The 5544-nt window shown below is 52.0% G+C and overlaps 1 pseudogene; it reads right to left on the bottom strand.

Moving 5' to 3' along the window:
- Positions 1-661: 661 nt before the first annotated feature.
- LOC117068282 lies at positions 662-1566 on the bottom strand (annotated as a pseudogene).
- Between the last annotated feature and the right edge of the window lie 3978 nt (positions 1567-5544).

Here is a 5544-nt window from a genome sequence, read left to right on the forward strand (position 1 = left end):
TACTCCACTCTTCTTCTTCCTTTCCCCTCCACGTATTAAGAATAAGGCATCATTGAAAAAACAAAGGAGGCTGAGAATAAGTGGAGAATCAAAGTCTGTGCAGTTGAAGAGCTGAGGCTTTGCAAGCTCAACAACAAAGAGAGAGGGACTGTGGAATCCAAACTAGATAAGAGTGAGGAAACTGGGTGAGAGGACAGTGTGCAACTGGCAGGTGCAATGATGACAATGAGGCCCTTGGTCCTCCCCACAGAGGCCTTTGCTGGCTGACTCCTGTCCTCCAGGAACCCCTGGGCATGAGTATCAGGGCATCTTTCTCTTCACTCAGACATGGAGGTTCCTGGGAAAAGGACCGGCACCTGGCTTCCTTTTGGGTCTCAGGTTGGAGAGGAGGATGGACAAATGGAAGGCTTGTCTTTCTACTAGTCTCTTCTCTTCCTCCTTTGCCGCCTCTCCTCTTTCCCTTTATAACATTAATTTTCTTTTGAGACAGGGTCTTGCTGTGTTGCCCAGGCTGGAGAACAGTGGCACAATCATAGCTCACCGCAGCCTCTAACTCCTGGGCTCAAGCAATCCTCCCACTTCAGCCTCCTGAGTAACTAGGACTACAGGTGTGTGCCACTACGCCCAGCTAATTTTTTTTGAAGCAAAGTTTCTATTATTGTAATTATTTTTATGTACAGAAAACTCAACAGTGTATATTTAACCCAGTTTAGTGGCAAGTTCTTTAGCCTTTGCCTTTTTGAGCTTGGCAATGCGAGCCACAGACTTGGGACCCAGGACATTGCCTCCCCAGTGACAGTGGATCTCGTTGTATCTGTCATTATCATTAGTCCGGATAGCTTCTACCAGTTTAGCCAAAGCGCTTTTGTCTTCCGAGTTCACCTGTGTGAAGGCGACAGTGGCACAGGTCTTCCTGTGGACTAGACACCCCAGTCTTGCCTTCCCCTTGATAATGCAGTAAGGGACCTCCATGTTATGACACAGGGCAGGCAAGAAGACAACCAGCTCGATGGGATCCACGTTGTGTGCAGTCACCACCAGCTGAGCTTTCGTGGTCTCCACCAAAGTGGTGACAGGGTGTCAACTCCTGCTCGAAGGACAGGTGGTCTCTTAGTGGGGACGTCCCCTTTGCCAGCAGCTTTCTTCTTGGCCCCGGGCCAACAGCCTCTGCTTCTTCTCTTGCTTCGTCTCTGGCCTGTACTTGTGGGCCAGCTTAAGCAGCTGAGTAGCTGTCTGGCGGTCCAGGCCTGGGTGAGCTGATTAATTGCAGGAGGCACTTTCAGCGGCTTATAGAGGAAGGCTCTCTGCCGCTGCAACCTGATAGAGCGGGGCCATTTCACAAAGCGGGTGAGGTCTCTTTTGGGCTGTATGTCCTGTCCGATGCCAAAATTCTTAGGCCTTTTCTCAAACAGGGGATTCACCACTTTCTTGGCTTCCTGCTTCTTCACGACAGCAGGGGCCGGAGCCACCTTCATCCCCTTGGCCTTCTTTCTTTTTGGCATATTGGGTGGCAGGAGGAGAGAGTACACCCAGCTGATTTTTAAAAACCTTTTTGTAGAGACGAAGTCGTGCTATGTTGTCCAGGCTGGTCTTGAACTCCTGGCCCTCAAGCGATCCTCCTGCCTCAGCCTCCCAAAGTGCTGGGACCACAGGAGCATGAGCCACAGCAACTGGCTGTAAAATTAATTTTTAATTACACAAGTCATTCATGGACCCACTGTCTTTGTAAAAAATAAAAATCAAAGCGTTGTACATAAGACTGGTGTTCTTGTCCACTTTCCATCCCATCTAGCCCAGGGTACAAATACTGCTCCCCCGAAGTAATCACAGTATTGATTTGGGAGGATCATTCCACTCTCTGTATATGTTATTTTCTCATGAAAAAAGGCAAGTCCTGTGGGTGGTGCTGGCTTTGGCTTTGACGTTAAATGAGAGTCATATTGAACCAGGCACGCCTGCTCTGTGGTGGGCTTCTCTACACAACAGCGGGTCACAGATGGCTTCCAGGTCTCAGACGCTCTGCTGCGTGGTAGTGCAGAGGCCAGGTGCATGGTGGTTGATGCCACTCAGTGGATGGGCATGCTGCTGCTTCCCCATGATCACTATTATAGACAAGCTAGCTGCAAACACCCCAGCCCAGCCTGCCCCCATCCCTCTGCAAGCTGAGCTGCAGGCTGTGATCTGTTATGTCCTCCCCTCTCCTTCTCGACTCCACCTCCTCCTCCTGCCCTCCAAGGTCAGGCCCCACTCCTTGTTCTGGTCCCACTCTTCTGGCTGACACCCCTATCCCTAACTTGCCATATGAACTCTGCCCTGAAATGCAGAATCAGACTTGGAACCAATATGGACCCAGAGCTTCTCACCCCCAAGTCATCTTCACATTCCAACCTGTCACCTCCCAGGGCCAGCCACACACTTCCTAGTCTCAGCACTGAGCATCACCACCTGCCAGGAGTTATCTCAGCTGCCAGGAGTTATCTCTGACACCTCCCTCTCCTGTCACCCATGGCACATCTGTCTCCCCTTCCTGCTGCTGAATCTCCCTCCAAGGGGCTGTTCAAGACCCTAGCCCAACTCCTCAGCCCTGGCCACAGCAGGCCTTAGCATCTCATGCCTGGACCATAGGCCATTCATCCACCCGTGCATCCATCTTCCTTCCTTCCTTCACTTCCCTTCCTTCCTTCCTTCCTTCCTTCCTTCCTTCCTCCTTTCCCGCCTTCTTTCCATCTTTCCTTCCTCCCATCATTTTTTACTTATCCATCTACCCGTCTATTCATCTATCCACCCATTCATCTACCCACCCATCAATCATCCACCCATCCATCTACCCATCCATCATCTGTCCATCATCCATCCATCCATCCATCCATCCATCCATCCATCCATCCAACAAGCATACACTGAACACCTACTGGATGTTCTGCTGAACAAAACACACAGCTCCCAGAGCCCAGGAGACATCCTGGTGGATCTGTGTCCATGAGGAAGCAGACTCATCATCTGCAATGAAAATATGGGGTGATAGCTGCAGCCCATGTGTTTGTGTCACTGTGCCTTACAGTGTGTGTGGTGCGTGAAAGGCCAAGATGCCCACATGCCCACATCTCTGGGCCCACACTAGAGCCCTTTGCTGAAGCAGCATGCATTCAACCATGCACCCTACCGAAGACCCTGCCAGAAGCATCGACTCACCAAGTCCTCCACAGGCCCTGTGTTTCCCCCATTTTCCCAAATCCAGTACTGAAAACAGGCAGGCCCCATGCCCTCTGCCTGCCTCCCACTTCCAGCCCAGGGCCACTTCCTCCTCTAAGGGCCCTCTCCCATCTTCTCCTCTGATCCTCTGTGCTCCCAGACAGTGTCGTTGCCCTGGCAACAGCTGTCCCCTCCCCTATGCCCTCCCCTGGGCTGTCTCAGTAGGTGGGCAAGCTCATCCCACTCCCACCCAGGAGTCCTTCCTTCTCCCTTGACCTGTTCCCTTCTTCCTCCTATGCCTTCTTTCATCTCAGACCAGCCGGGTGGGAACTTGCCACTCCCTCCCTCCCATCCTGCTCACCCTGCAGCTGCTCTGTACCTGCCAGTGGGGAGAAATGAGGCCTCCAAACCCCACAGCTCATTTTCTCTCCATTGATGGCCTCTGATGCTGGGAGTCTCTCCTGGCTTCTCACCCCCTTTCTTTCCTCGATTCTACCTCTGGGGCCTCCCCTCTCCTGTTTCCTCTGCAGCCTGCTGGGCGTCCATCAGTCCTCTATATCCATGTCCCCAAGGCCCCATCCTCCCTTTCCCTGTGCTCTGCCCCCCAGGCAGCCTCCCCTAGAGCCTGGTTGACCGTCCTCTTGCTGACCCCGTCCAGCATCTCCCCTCTCATCCTGCAGCTCTGCTGAGCAGGGTCATGGGAGGCCCTGGGAAGCCCCATGTCCTCCTTAAAAGAGTCCTTGCCAAGCTCTTCCTGGGGGCCCCTGACTTATTGGGTGAGGATTCTGTGTCTGGAGCACCCAGATATATGTGTGTTGGGCAACTTTCCCCACCAGGCTGTGAGCACCTTGAGGGCAGGACCTGCATCTGATTTATCTTTGCTGAATGGCTGTGACTATGGCAGAGGTGGGAGGAACAGACGAACTGAGGACAGACGGACTGAGGAGAGAGCTCCCTCCTCCTCACTCTCATGCTCCCTTTCTTTCCTTCCATTTTCTTCCTCTTCTAATTAAAAAATTAGTTTTTAATTATGTGTGGTACATGAAGAAATTATCTTTGCACAAAATTTTTAAATTTTTTTATGCTTTCACAAAATTAAAGCATGACAAAAGGCTGAAGTCTCTTTTCTCTCCCTCCCGCATCCCACCTCCAACTCCCCCAAAAAGGGGAACCTCTGTGGCCAGTTCTGTGTGACCCTCTCCACACAGCCTATATGAGTTCTCTCATCTAAATAAAATAGAGCTGCATTTGGTGGTGGTGGGATGTTGTTTAAAATATAAATACCATTTACCCTGTGTAAGTTTTGCCAATAGCTTTGTCTGCCCAGTGATGAGTCTTTGAGTTCTTTCCACGAACATATGGGTGCACCATCACTGGTGTGCAAGAGCCGAGGTGGGCACCTCTTCTCGTCCTGCTCAGCAGTGGCATGATAGTAGCCTGAAATTGGCCATGGTGGTAGTATTTACACCACAGAAGCGGGACAAGCAACCCTTGGGGAACGTTCTCCCCAGAGGGCCAGTGTGCAGCATACCCCAGAACGCACCGTTTCACAGATCTGGATCTTTCAGGATAGAGCTGCACTGTGGGTGACCAGCTGTCCTGTGGGTGGGCATGGGTGTTTTCTCCTTTTCAACATGACGATAAGGTCGCCACAACCTTAGCTATCATGGACTCCCCTTCTGCCTTGCCCTCTCCTGGGTTTTGGTGGGGGGGTGGTCCTCAGAATTCATCTATAGTACGTGGGTTCTTTTCTGTCTATCTGTGGAACGTGCTGCCTTTTCGGTTCTCTGGGATTCTGTCTCTCTCCTTCCTTCCGTCATCCTTCCTCATCCTCTCCTCGTTTATTCTCCTCCTCTCCAGATTTGGCCCTTGCCCCAAGGGTCACGATTTGTGGCTGCCTCTGTGTGGAGGTGTGGGTCCCGCTGTGCACCCCTCTACTTAGGCCCTTTATCAGGCTTGTCCTCCCCCGTCTTTCCCTCCTCTTCTGTGTGCACGCATCTCTGCATCTGCCTGCCTCTCCGCTCCCTGAGGGTCCTGCCGCCCCCTCTTCATTTCATTTTTTAACTTTATTATTGATGTGCCCCGCCAACACTGCCTCTTCCTGCATCTTGCTCAGCCTCACTCCCTCCCGCTCTCCAGAGGAGCCTTATTGGATTTTGCTTCAAGTTTGTGCGTCATTGCTGCTCTGTGCATGTGTGCGCACATGCTCATGCGTGTGTGTGCCTGCCACTTTCCCCGTCAGCTCCCTCTCTCTCTCTCTGGGGCTTGGAGAGTTTTACTCTTTGTGTGTGGGCACAGGTGCACATGTGTGTGAGGCACTTCTCTCTAAGGCATGGTCAGGGCTGGGTCCCA

Source organism: Trachypithecus francoisi, unplaced genomic scaffold (genome assembly GCF_009764315.1).
Source record: "Trachypithecus francoisi isolate TF-2019V2 unplaced genomic scaffold, Tfra_2.0 Lachesis_group21, whole genome shotgun sequence".
NCBI lineage: Eukaryota > Metazoa > Chordata > Mammalia > Primates > Cercopithecidae > Trachypithecus > Trachypithecus francoisi.